This window comes from Triticum aestivum, chromosome 7A (genome assembly GCF_018294505.1).
Source record: "Triticum aestivum cultivar Chinese Spring chromosome 7A, IWGSC CS RefSeq v2.1, whole genome shotgun sequence".
Classification (NCBI taxonomy): domain Eukaryota; kingdom Viridiplantae; phylum Streptophyta; class Magnoliopsida; order Poales; family Poaceae; genus Triticum; species Triticum aestivum.
In genome coordinates, this window is record NC_057812.1 from 563049297 (window position 1) to 563063628 (window position 14332).

Genomic DNA, 14332 nt, shown 5'->3' on the forward strand with positions numbered 1-14332 from the left:
TCCACGGAACAAGGTACGTGCCTACCGTCAAATCAAACAAAGAAGGAGCAGGCAGGATGATAGTCTCAGGATGATGTTTGTTAAAGAACAATTGATATTTAAGCTCTCCTGCCCTATTCTTAACAATAAAATCATGTGCCACCATACTTTTATGATCTAGATAAACACGGGGCAGCACCTTTTCTTCCTTCTCAGCATGCCTAATAGGTATGTTAAAATGTGCAGCTAGGGTGTAGCATAGATGCCTCCAAATATGGGACCTTTGGTACGGTTCATATTTAATCGTCTAGCAATAATACCACTCATACTAAAAGTGTTATCACTGTTTAAACATTGGAGCAGAATAATTATATTAGGGATACTAAGGTTTCCACAGTTTTCGCGTCCAATTAAACAACGACTAGCAAATAATGCAAAGTAACGTAAAACAGGAAAAGTATGCTAGTGATTCGTGCATCGGAAACCTTCCTTTCTCCTATAGTGATATTATTAATAAATCCCTCCACATCATCATGATGTGGTTCTTCTGTCTTGCCCTCAAAAGGGACTAAACAGATCTGACAGAAATCATAAAGTGACATCTCCTTATGCTCATCATATAAATGAAACTCCACCGTAGGTGGTGAGTTCCTAGAATGAAAATGAAAGTTTTGCACAAAGGTATTTGTGAGTAAGAGATACTGATCGTATTGGTTGTGGAGGAAAGCGGTGAGGCCTGCATTGTGAGCCAATTCATGAAAATCTTCATAGATACCAGCCGCTCTCAAGAAATCATCAGAAGGCCATTCACACGCCCGAATCTCTGCGGTGTGCGGCAAATTATACTTAGGCTTCGGTGCCTTTTCCTTCGAGCTTTGGCTTGATGAGCCCCTCAAAAATCTCCTCATTATTTTTCTGAAATAATCTGAAAGTTTTAGTAACTACAAAATAAAAGTAACCGAACTCAACAAAACTGATAGCAACTACTCCTACAAGTGCCTAGAGCCTAAATCAAGCATTAGAACTACTTGGAACCATATAAATTTGACATGCAAGCTTAAGAACATGGTCACCTATGCAGCACAAATTTGCAAAGAATAAAGCACTACAACAAAAACTAATTGGACCAATGGAGGAGTCACATACCAAGGAACAATCTCCCCAAGCAGTTTTGCGAGAGGTGCTTTGAGCAAGGGGATCGAAAATCACAGCAAAAGTGGCTGGAACTCGTGCTTGAGTTGGTTTTTCAGGTCTGTGTGTGAGACAGAGGAAGAAGATGGGTGCTGGGATAAGTGGAGGAGGGCCACCGTGGGCCCACGAGGCAGGGGGCGCGCCCACCACCCTCATGGCCAAGTGGCAGCTCCTCCCGCGGTAATTTTTGCACAGTAAATCCTCAAATATTCCCGAAAAAATCATATTAAATTGGCGTGTCATTCTGAGGACTTTTATTTTCGGGATATTTTTATATTGCACGGATAAGTCAGGAAACAGACAGAAAAATAATATTTTTACTTTATTTAATATAAACAACAGAAAGTAAAAGTGGGGTACAGAAGGTTGTGCTTCTAGTTTCATCCATCTCATGCTCATAAAAAAGAATCCACTAACAAGGTTGATCAAGTCTTGTTAACAAACTCATTTTGATAATCATGAAACCAGAGAAATTTCGAATAACACTAAGTTACCTCAACGGGGATATGCACATCCCCTATAATAAGAATATCATATTTCTTCTTGACAGTAGGAAGAGGAAATTCAAAACCTCCAAATATAATCGATGGAATTTTTCCAATAGAGTTGATACTATAAACTTGAGGTTGTTTCCTCGGAAAGTGTACCATATGCTCATTACCATTAACATGAAAAGTGACATTGCCTTTGTTGCAATCAATAACAGCCCCTACAGTATTAAGAAAAGGTCTTCCAAGAATAATAGACATACTATCATCCTCGGGAATATCAAGTATAACAAAATCCGTTAAAATAGTAATGTTTGCAACCACAACAGGCACATCCTCACAGATACTGATAGGTATAGCAGTTGATTTATTAGCCATTTGCAAAGATATTTCAGTAGGTGTCAACTTATTCAAGTCAAGTCTACGATATAAAGAGAGAGGCATAACACTAACACCGGCTCCAAGATCACATAAAGCAGTTTTAATATAATTTCTTTTAACGGAGCAAGGTATAGTAGGTACTCCGGGGTCTCCAAGTTTCTTTGGTATTCCACCCTTAAAAGTATAATTAGCAAGCATGGTGGAAATCTCAGCTTCTGGTATCTTTATTTTATTAGTAATGATATCCTTCATATATTTAGCATAAGGATTTGTTTTGAGCACATCCATTAATCGCATACGCAAAAAAATAGGCCTAATCATTTCAGCAAAGTGCTCAAAATCCTCATCATCCTTTTTCTTGGATGGTTTCGGAGGAAAAGGCATGGGTTTCTGAACCCAAGGTTCCCTTTCTTTACCATGTTTCCTAGCAACAAAGTCTCTTTTATCATAACGTTGATTCTTTGGTTGTGGGTTATCAAGATCAACAGCAGGTTCAATTTCTACATCATTATCATTACTAGGTTGAGCATCATCATGAACATCATCATTAATATTTTTATTAGGTTCATGTTCATTGCCAGATTGTGTTTCAGCATCAGACATAGATATATCATTTGGATTATCAGGTGGTTCAGCAATAGGTTCACTAGAAGTTTGCACAGTTCTATCATTTTTCTTCTTCCTCTTTTTAGAAGAACTAGGAACATCAATATTATTTCTTTGAGAATCTTGCTCAATTCTCTTAGGGTGGCCTTCAGGATACAAAGGTTCTTGAGTCATTCTACCAGTTCTAGTAGCCACTTTAATAGCATAATCATTTTTCTTACTATTCATTTCATCAAGCACTTCTTTTTGAGCCTTAAGTACTTGTTCTAGTTGAGTGGTAACCATAGAAGCATGTTTGCTAACAAGTTTAAGTTCACCTTTAATATTAGCCATATAATCACCCAAGCGTCTAATCATATAAGCATTTTATTTTAATTGTCTACCAAAATAAGCATTGAAGTCGTCTTGCTTAAACATAAAGTCATCAAACTCATCCAAGCACTGACTAGCAATTTTAGTAGGAGGGACTTCAGCTTTATCATATCTATAGAGAGAATTTACCTTTACTACATGTGTCGGGATATCGGGATCAGGAGGTTCTTCAATAAATAAAGAATTGAGATCATAAGTTTCTTCAACAGGCGGTGAATTAAGACCATGTATTTCTTCAATAGGAGGTAAATTCTTAACGTCTTTAGCTTTAATACCTTTTTCTTTCAAAGATTTCTTTGCCTCTTGCATATCTTCAGGACTGAGAAATAGAACACCTCTCTTCTTCGGAGTTGGTTTCAGAATAGGCTCATTAATTGGAGCAGGAGCTGGCTCAGGAGGTGCCCAATTATTTTCATTTGTCAACATATTATTCATTAGGATTTTAGCTTCATCCGGTGTTCTTTCCCTGAAAAGAGAACCAGCACAACTATCCAGGTAATCTCTGGAAGCATCGGTTAGTCCATTATAAAAGATATCAAGTATTTCGGGTTTCTTAAGAGGATGATCAGGCAAAGCATTAAGTAACTTGAGAAGCCTCCACCAAGCTTGTGGGAGACTCTCTTCTTCAATTTGCACAAAATTATATATATATATCCCTCAAAGCAGCTTGTTTCTTATGAGCAAGGAAATATTTAGCAGAGAAGTAATAAATCATATCCCGGGGACTACGCACACAACCAGGATCAAGACAATTAAACCATATCTTAGCATCACCCTTTAATGAGAATGGAAGTATTTTAAGTATATAGAAGTAACGCGATCTCTCATCATTAGTGAGCAGGGTAGCTATATCATTTAACTTAGTAAGATGTGCCACAACAGTTTCAGATTCATAGCCATAAAACGGATCAGATTCAACCGAAGTAATTATATCAGGATCAACAGAGAATTCATAACCTTATCAGGAACAAAAATAGGTGAAGTAGCAAAAGCAGGGTCGGGTTTCATTTTATCTCTAAGTGATTCTTTGTTCCATTTAATTAATAACCTCTTAAGCTCGTATGTATCTTTGCAAGCTAAAATAGCGGCAGAAGATTCCATATCAAAAAGATAGCCCTCAGGAATAACAGGCATATTTTCATCATCACTATCATCATCGTATTCAGATTCAATAATTTCTTTTTCTCTAGCCCTAGCAATTTGTTCATCAAGAAATTCACTAAGGGGCACAGTAGTATCAGGCATAGAAGCAGTTTCATCATAAGTATCATGCATAGCAGAAGTGGCATCATCAATAACATGCGACATATCAGATCGAATAGCAGAAGCAGATGTAGGTGTCGCAAACTTACTCATAACAGAACGTGAATCAAGTGCAGAGCTATATGTCAGTTCCTTACCTCCCCTCGTAGTTGAGGGATAAATCTTGGTTTTTGGATCTCTCAAGTTCTTCATAATGATAAGCAGATATAAATCCCAAGTGACTCAAAGAATAGAGCTATGCTCCCCGGCAACGGCGCCGGAAATTTGTCTTGATAACCCACAAGTATAGGGGATCGCAATAGCTTTCGAGGGTAGAGTATTCAACCCAAATTTATTGATTTGACACAAGGGGAGCCAAAGAATATTCTCAAGTATTAGCAGCTGAGTTGTCAATTCAACCACACCTGGAAACTTAGTATCTGCAGCAAAGTGTTTAGTAGCAAAGTAATATGATAGTGGTGGTAGCGGCAACAAAAGTAAAGACAGCAAAAGTAATGTTTTTGGTATTTTGTAGTGGCTGTAACAGTAGCAGCGGGAAAGTAAATAAGCGTAAACCAGTATATGGAAAACTCGTAGGCACCGGATCAGTAATGGATAATTATACCGGATGCGGTTCATCATGTAACAGTCATAACATAGGGTGACACAGAACTAGCTCCAATTCATCAATGTAATGTAGGCATGTATTCCATATATAGTCATACGTGCTTATGGAAAAGAACTTGCATGACATCTTTTGTCCTACCCTCCTGAGGCAGCGGGGTCCTATTGGAAACTAAGGGATATTAAGGCCTCCTTTTAATAGAGAACCGGAACAAAGCATTAGCACATAGTGAATACATGAACTCCTCAAACTAAGGTCATCACCGGGAGTGGTCCCGATTATTGTCACTTCGGGGTTGCCGGATCATAACACATAGTAGGTGACTATAGACTTGCAAGATAGGATCAAGAACTCACATATATTCATGGAAAAATAATAGGTTCATATCTGAAATCATGGCACTTGGGCCCTAGTGACAAGCATTAAGCATAGCAAAGTCATCGCAACATCAATCTCAGAACATAGTGGATACTAGGGATCATACCCTAACAAAACTAACTCGATTACATGATAAATCTCATCCAACCCATCACCGTCCAGCAAGCCTACGACGGAATTACTCACGCATGGCGGTGATCATCATGAAATTGGTGATGGAGGATGGTTGATGATGATGACGGCGACGAATCCCCCTCTCCGGAGCCCCGAACAGACTCCAAATCAGCCCTCCCGAGAGGTTTTAGGGCTTGGCGGCGGCTCTGTATCGTAAAACGTGATGATTTCTTCTCTCTGGTTTTTTTCTCTCTGAAAGCAAATATATAGAGTTGGAGTTGGCGTCAGAGGGCATCCAGGGGGCCCACAAGGTAGGGGGGTGCGCCCTAGGGGGGGCACCCTCGTGAGAAGGGTGTGGGCCCCCTGGTCTTCATCTTTGGCGAGGACTTTTTATTATTTTTTCTAAGATGTTCCGTGGAGTTTCAGGTCATTTCGAGAATATTTGTTTTATGCACATAAAACAACACCATGGCAATTCTGCTGAAAACAGTGTCAGTCCGGGTTAGTTCCATTCAAATCATACAAGTTAGAGTCCAAAACAAGGGCAAAAGTGTTTGGAAAAGTAGATACGACGGAGATGTATCACTATCACACACATCTTGTTAAGTTGAACCGTTTCTGTTGTGTTCTCTAATCAAAAACAGTTCGTCCGAGTGAACCATATGCCGTATATCACACAAACTTTGATCCGGCTAACCATTTCTGTTGCACCCCCTAATAGAAAATAGTTCATCTAAGCGAACTGTATGCCGTATATCGCACACACCTTGATATGGCTGCCTGTTTCTATTGTTTTGTCTCATCGCAAACAGTTCAGATGGATCAATCATGTGCCCTGCATCGCACACGCAACTGAAATTGGAACCGTGTTTGATGTCTCCGCCATCGCAAACGTCTTGCATCTTTTTGATGGTTTTTTTACATCACCGTTTGCGATTAATGCATCGCACACAGTTTCGTCAAAGTGTCTCCGATCGTAGTGTCGTGTTAGCAGCATTCTGCAGTAGTGATGTCTTTTTGGATAGTTTGTCGAATACTCTCATGCTTCACATATATTATTTTGAGAGTTTATAATATGATGAAAATTTGCACAAGCTATGAAATTGGTCCAAATATGATGAATAACCAAGAAGGATATAATAAAAACTTTCATGTAGATCATTGGATATGATAAGTTTGATTCCTTGCAATAGTTTTGTGATATGGAGATAATAATATGTGAGTCATGTTGGTGAGTAACTCTGCTTTAGTAGGGATATTGGTGTTAAGGTTTGTGATTCCCTATGCAAGCACGAAAGTCAATAGTTATGCAATGAAGTTATATCCTACTTGTGGTGCATTATTCGGTGTTAGTTATGTGTAATGCTCGTTTAAGATCGTTTTTGTTTTTGGGTTGGTTGCTTCTCAATCTATTTGCTAGCCTTTCCTTGCACTAAGCGGGAATACTACTTGTGCATCCAAACTCCTTAAACCAAGTAGTTCCAAATGAGTCCACCATAGCTACCTATATGCGGTATTTCTATGTCGTTCCAAGTAAATTTGTGTGCGCCAATTCTAATTTTCAAAATGAATTTCCTTTTTGTGCGCCCGTACCGCTCATGAAGCGGCACGGGGTGGCCAATATTTTCCATGCTAGATATGTTATTCTCAAGATGAGTGTTTATTCACTTGTCATTGCACTAGAGTGTGGCAAGTAATAGGGATGCCTAGTCCGAAATGAAAAAAATATTTATGTTGTCAATAATAAATTCCTTGGAAAGTGTTGGTATGGAGGGCACCCATGGATACGGCTAGCCATGGAATGTGAAAGAATGGTGGAAAAGGAATAAAGTTTATTTTATATTTGGGAACCTCCTATGATTTATCTGGCATGGAAAGTATTGGGAATTCGCGGTCATTTTCGTTGATGGGAAAAGCATGCCTCTCAAAATAATTTTATTTCTTAATTTAAGCTTTGAGCTCTGGCACCTCTATAAATCTATGCTTCCCTCTGTGAAGGGCCTATCTATTTACTTTATGAAATTTTAATTTTTTTCGAGTCTCCATCTTCTCTTATAAAGCACCAACTAGGGAACACTATTATCATACTTGTGCATTGGGCATAGTCAATATTCGAGTGTGTTTAATGAATGGATCAATGATTGAGCATAATGGGCTAGGGATAGCTTTTTTCGGTGTTGATATTTTGAAAGACATGGTTGCTTGTTGATATGCTTGAGTATTGATATATTCATGTCAAATTATAGACTATTTCTTTGAATCATTCGAGTCCAAATGTCAATGCTATAAAAGGAAAGAGTATATAGGGAATATGGTAGGTAGCATTCCACATCAAAAATTCCATTTTCAATTGCTACTTTATCATGATAAGTTTTATGAGAAGAGTTGTTGTTATGATGCTAGGAAAAGTGATTGCAAGTATCATTGATTAAAAGTTACACACTATGCTAGCATTCACACTTCATAAATTATTTGTTTTATCATTTACCTACTCGAGGACAAGTAGGAATTAAGCTTGGGGATGCTGATGCGTCTCCAACATATCTATAATTTATGTAGTATTCATGCCATGTTTACAACAATTTTATATGGTTTTGGTATGATTTGAGTGGAACTAACCCGGACTCACACTGTTTTCAGCAGAACTACCATGGTGTTGTTTTTTGTACAAAAATAAAAGTTCTCGGAATTGGACGGAACTCTTTGGAGACTTTTTATGGAACAAATGAAGAATATTGGAGAAAAGAACAACTAGAGTGGGGCCCTGCTGCCCACTAGGCACCAGGGTGTGCCACCCCCTCCGGCGCCCTGGTGGGTAGTGGGCCCCTCGAGGCCCATCTCAGTGTGAGACCAATGCCAAAAAATCATATAAATACAGAAAGCCCTAGAAATAACCCTACATCAGAAGTTCCAACGCCACAAGCCCCTGTAGCCACGAAAAACCAATCTAGTTGTTCTGGCACCCTGTCGGAGGGGGAAATCATCACCAGAGGCCATCTTCATCATCCCGACGGCCACCATGATGAGGAGGGAGTAGTCCACCCTCGGGGCTGAGGGTTTGTACTAGTAGCTATGTGTTTGATCTCTCTCTTGTGTTCTTGATTTGGCATGATGTGACATTAGAGTTGGTTAATGTGTATCATATGGTGTTATTTTGGTACGAGTTCTTGGGCTATTTGTGACACTTATAGGAATAGCTCTATAGATCGATCGGAAAGGATAACTTTATGGTGGTTTCATACCCTACAAACAATTTCTTCTTATGTTCTCTGCTAGATTAGAACTTTTGGAGTGATTCTTCGTTGCATGTTGAGGGATTGTTATATGACCCAATTATATTAGCATTGTTGAGAGATTGCACTAGCAAAAGTATGAACCCTAGGCCCCATTTTCAAGCATTGCAATACCATTTTTGCTCACTTTTGTTACTTGTTACCTTGTTGTTTTTTATTGTTCCTGTTACAAAAAATCAATATCTACTGTCATTACTACACTTGTATCACCATCTCTTCGCTGAACTAATGCACCTTTACAATTTACCATTGTATTTGGTGTCTTGGGAACACAAGAGACTCTTTGCTATTTGGTTGCAGGGTTATTTGAGAGAGACCATCTTAATCCTACTCCTCCGATGGATTGATAAACCTTAGGTCATCCACTTGACGAAAATTTTCTACTGTCCTACAAAACTCCGCGCTTGGAGTCCCAACACGAGTCTACAAGAACAAGTTGTGTAATAGACATTAGTACTTGATAGATGTTGACGATGTCTCCCCGACAATGGCGCTAGAAATTATTCCTGCTAGTTGTGAGCTGCGTTGGGATTTTCTGAAGAGGAGAGGATGATGTGGTACAGTAGAGATAAGTATTTCCCTCAATTAAGAACCAAGGTTATCAATCGAGTAGGAGAACCAAGCAACACAACATTAGCAACACCTGCACACAAACAACAAATCCTTGCAACCCAACGCGAACAAGGTTGTCAATCCCTTGACGATTATGAGCAAGATTAAATTGTATGCTATTGGAGGCCAAGGACCAGAGGGGAAACCCTTCTCCCATCTAGGGAGGAGGTCAAGGAAGAAGAATACGAAGGGGCCCCCTCTCCCCTTCTCTTCCGGTGGCGTCGGAACGCTGTCGTGGCCATCATCATCACCACAATCTTCACCAACAACTTCACCGCCATCATCACCAACTCTTCCCCCCTCTATGCAGTGGTGTAACCTCTCTCTTACCCTCTATAATCTCTACTTAAACATGGTGCTCAATGCTATATATTATTTCCCAATGATGTATGGCTATCCTATGATGTTTGAGTAGATCTGTTTTGTCCTATGGGCTATTTGATGATCAAGATTGGTTTGAGTTGCATGTTTTATTATTGGTGCTGTCCTATGGTGCTCTCCGTGTCGCACAAGCATGAGGGATCCCCGCTGTAGGGTGTTGCAATATGTTCATGATTCGCTTATAGTGGGTTGCATGAGTGACTGAAACACAAACCCGGGTAAGGGGGTTCTTGCGTATGGGATAAAGAGGACTTGATGCTTTAATGCTATGGTTGGGTTTTACCTTAATGATCTTTAGTAGTTGCGGATGCTTGCTAGAGTTCCAATCATAAGTGCATATGATCCAAGTAGAGAAAGTATGTTAGCTTATGCCTCACCCTCATATAAAATTGCAATCATGATTACCGGTCTAGTTATCGATTGCCTAGGGACAAATAACTTTCTCGTAACAAAAAGCTCTTTACTAAAACTAACTTAGTTGTGTATTTACCTAAACAGCCCCTACTTTTTATTTACTTGCTCTTCATTATCTTGCAAACCTATCCAAAAACACACCTACAAAATACTTCTAGTTTCATACTTGTTCTAGGTAAAGCGAACGTCAAGCGTGCGTAGAGTTGTATCGGTGGTCGATAGAACTTGAGGGAATATTTGTTCTGCTTTTAGCTCCTCGTTGGGTTCGACACTCTTACTTATCGAAAACTGTTGCGATCCCCTATACTTGTGGGTTATCAAGACCTTTTTCTAGCGCCATTGCCGGGGAGCAATAGCATGGGGTGAATATTCTCGTGTGTGCTTGTTTGCTTTATCACTAAGTAATTTTTATTTGCTATCCTTAGTTGTTCTTTATCTTTAGTTATGGATATGGAACACGAAATACCAAAAAAAATTAGGTGTACTTGCTGCTCATGGAGATGAGGAACCTCCTAAAACCCTCGATGCTCGTTATGTGACAGATATTATGTACTACTTTGATAATCCGGAGAAAACCCCATTCAATTTGGTAATGGGAGACACGTTGGATCAACGTGAATACTTTAGGGATTATCGCTTGACTCAAAAAGGGAAACTATTATGGGATCAAATTTATATGTCGTATTGGTATGCTAGGCAACTATGCTTGAGATATGATTATACTTGTTGCTCTAGGATGAAGGCTCCACACCTTCCCTTTTCATGTGAATTTAATGATAATGAAACTTTGGCTTGTTATGCTAGATGTATATATGACTACTATGATGTGGAACAAATAGAAGAATTTGTTGCTTTTATGGGTGCTTATGAAATTGAATCTATGTTCAAAGAATATGAAAATCTTTATGATGCTGTCTACAGACCTGAAAATTTAGCTATCCTTAAATTTTATTATGAGAATTATGAATACAATTCCGATATTGATGCGTTTATTGAGAAAGTCTCCGCTGTCCAAGAAGAGACTAATATTTTGCAGGAATCTATGGAAGAAGAAATTGACAAAACTGTGAGCTCATTGGATGAAAAAGATGAGGAGGAGAGCGAAGAACAAAAGGAGAAAGAGCGGATTTATCACCCGTGCCCACCTTCTAATGAGAGTAACTCTTCAACTCATACATTGTTTAATTTCCCTTCATGCTTACCGAAGGATGATTGCTATGATGACTGCTATGATCCCACTGATTCTTTTGAAATATCCCTTTTTGATGATGCTTGCTGTGCTTGTGGCCAAGATGCCAATATTAATTATGCTTATGGAGATGAACTTGCTATAGTTCCTTATGTTAAACATGAAATTGTTGCTATTGCACCCACACATGATAGTCCTATTATCTTTTTGAATTCTCCAAACTACACTATATCGGAGAAGTTTGTGCTTACTAAGGATTATATTGATGGGTTGCCTTTTACTACTACACATGATGATTTTGATAGATATAATATGCATGTGCTTGCTGCTCCTACTTGCAATTATTATGAGAGAGGAACTATATCTCCACCTCTCTATGTTTCCAATACAATGAAATTGCAAGAAACTGATTATACAATGCATTGGCCTTTACTATGTGTGCATGAATTGTTCTTTTATGACATGCCGATGCATAGGAAGAGAGTTAGACTTCGTTGTTACATGATATATGTTACTTTGTGCTCACTACTAAATTACAAATCATTTTTAATTAAAATTGGCTTTGATATACCTTGGGATCCGGGTGGATTCATTACTTGAGCACTATATGCCTAGCTTAATGGCTTTAAAGAAAGTGCTGCCAGGGAGACAACCCGGAAGTTTTAGAGAGTCATTTACTTCTGTTGGGTGCTTTTATATAGTTTAAAAACAACAAAAATAAAGAGGGGAATCCAAAACTTTTTCAAAAAGGAAAGTGAAAGTGAGAGAGACAAGCATTGTTGAAGTGTGAGCTAGCCTTGAACTTTGTTCATGCTCACGGACACTTTGTGAATCTTGATAACAGAAACTTTTCAATAAAAATAATTATCCCCTTGTACAATTCCATTGTATTATAAAAATAATGTGCCAAGGTTTGCCTTTAGGATGTTTACAATGCTTGTTGGTTTGTACGGTGCAGGACAGAAACTTTGGCTGTAGTGCGCGATTTTAAATTTTCTGTTGGAACGTCAAACGGTTATGATTCCTTATGCACTGTCTTTCTATGCAAATTTTTTATTTTTTCTAATTTTAGAAGAATTTTTCAAGTATCATAAGTATGGTGAATGTTCAGATTATTACAGACTGTCTGTTTTAGACAGATTCTGTTTTTGATGCATAATTTACTCTTTTTGACGAAACTATCGATATATATCAGTGGATTAAGCCATGAAAAAGTTATACTACAGTAGACACAATGCCAAAACAAAATATGAATTGGTTTGCAACAGTACTTAGAGTAGTGATTTGCTTTATTATACTAACGAATCTTACCGAGTTTTCTCTTGAAGTTTTGTGTGGATGAAGTGTTCGATGATCGAGAAGGTCTCGATGTGAGAAGAAGGAAGACAGGCAAGAGCTCAAGCTTGGGGATGCCCGAGGCACCCCAAGTAAATATTCAAGGAGACTCAAGCGTCTAAGCTTGGGGATGCCCCGGAAGGCATCCCCTTTTTCTTCAACAAGTATCGGTATGTTTTCGGATTCGTTTCGTTCATGCGATATGTGCAATCTTGGAGCGTCTTTTGCATTTAGTTTTCACTTTTCTTTTATACACCATGCTGGTAAGAGGTAGTACTTGGTTGATTTATAGAATGCTCATTGCACTTCACTTATATCTTTTGAGTATGGCTTTATAGAATGCTTCATGTACTTCACTTGTATCATTTGAAGTGTGGATTGCCTTTTCTCTTTACATAGAAAACCGCCATTTGAAGAATGCTCTTTTGCTTCACTTATATTTGTTACAGCATGGGCATATCTTTTGTAGAAAGAATTAAACTATCTTGCTTCACTTACATTGTGACAGCCTGGTTTTTGCCCTCTTTCATTTGTTTGAGTTTTCATTTGAATTTTTTTTGAAACTTGGAGTTTTTGAATCTTTTCATTTGGACTTAAACACTTGGGCGTCCTTGGCTTTCACCCAAGTGTTCATTTCTCTCCCGAACCATCATTTCACTTCTGATCCACCTCAAAATAACCTTTGGAATATTTTTCTTAAATGAAAAATATTCAATTTCTCTCTAAAACCCTAAGCTAAACCTGTTTGCTCCAAAGCAACCCTAATTTTTATGGCTCAGAAAATTCTGTGATAATTCACAAATATTCTAGAGACCCTAGGGCACCTCCCTAAGCAAAAATATTTCATCACTTTTTGGGATATTTCTGCTACAGAAAATCTTTTCTGTTCTGGACAGAAATGGTGGTTTCTACAGCAACTACCATTTTACTTGCTCCATTTGACCTGATCTTTCTTGTGCTTATTTACCTTAGTAACTCTAAGCTAGCCTCCAAAGCACAACTTCAAACTCCCAGCCATTTGACCACAGCAACACCTCAAAGTTACTGTCCAGAAACTTACCAGACTTGTAAAACTTCACCTGGATCCAAACCCAACCGTGGTAAACCTCAAAATCACCACAAACAACATGCCAGACATGGTTTTTGGACGAAGGCCAGCCTGTGGAGGGAGTTCACGCGGTGACCACATGTTTCCACGATGCCAGGCATGCATGTCAACGCGCTTTGGGAGCCGCCGAGCGCTCTGTTCACGCGTGCTCGCTTCCCCCGCTTGCCAAACCTCGCCAAAGCTTGCCACCATCATCATCTCGACACCATTAACTCCACCCTGGCACTCGCCGACGCCGGAGCTCGCCGTAGTGAGCACGGGCAAGGTCTGGCCTGCCCAACAGTGCGTGCGCACTGTGCTCGTCGTCACCCCCCTCGACCCTGTGCTCGTCTCCGCTCGCCCACAGTGGCCGCGTGACCTCCGCCGCCTTCTCCCCCTCTCACTAACGCCGTTCGTCGCCGGGCGCCGTGGACAGGAGTCCACCGGCGGAGCCTGAAGCACCCTCGCCGCTCGCCTATATATAGAGCCCCTCCCCACCCTATCCGAGTATCCTCCAGCACTCACACACACTCCACGGTAGAGTAGGAAGCCGTAGCCCGGCCGGGCAGGCCTCGGGCCGCTGTCCCTGAGCTCGAGCTTGCCGGCGATCCCCTCTGGTCGCCGTGGCAGCTCCAGCCCCTCCCA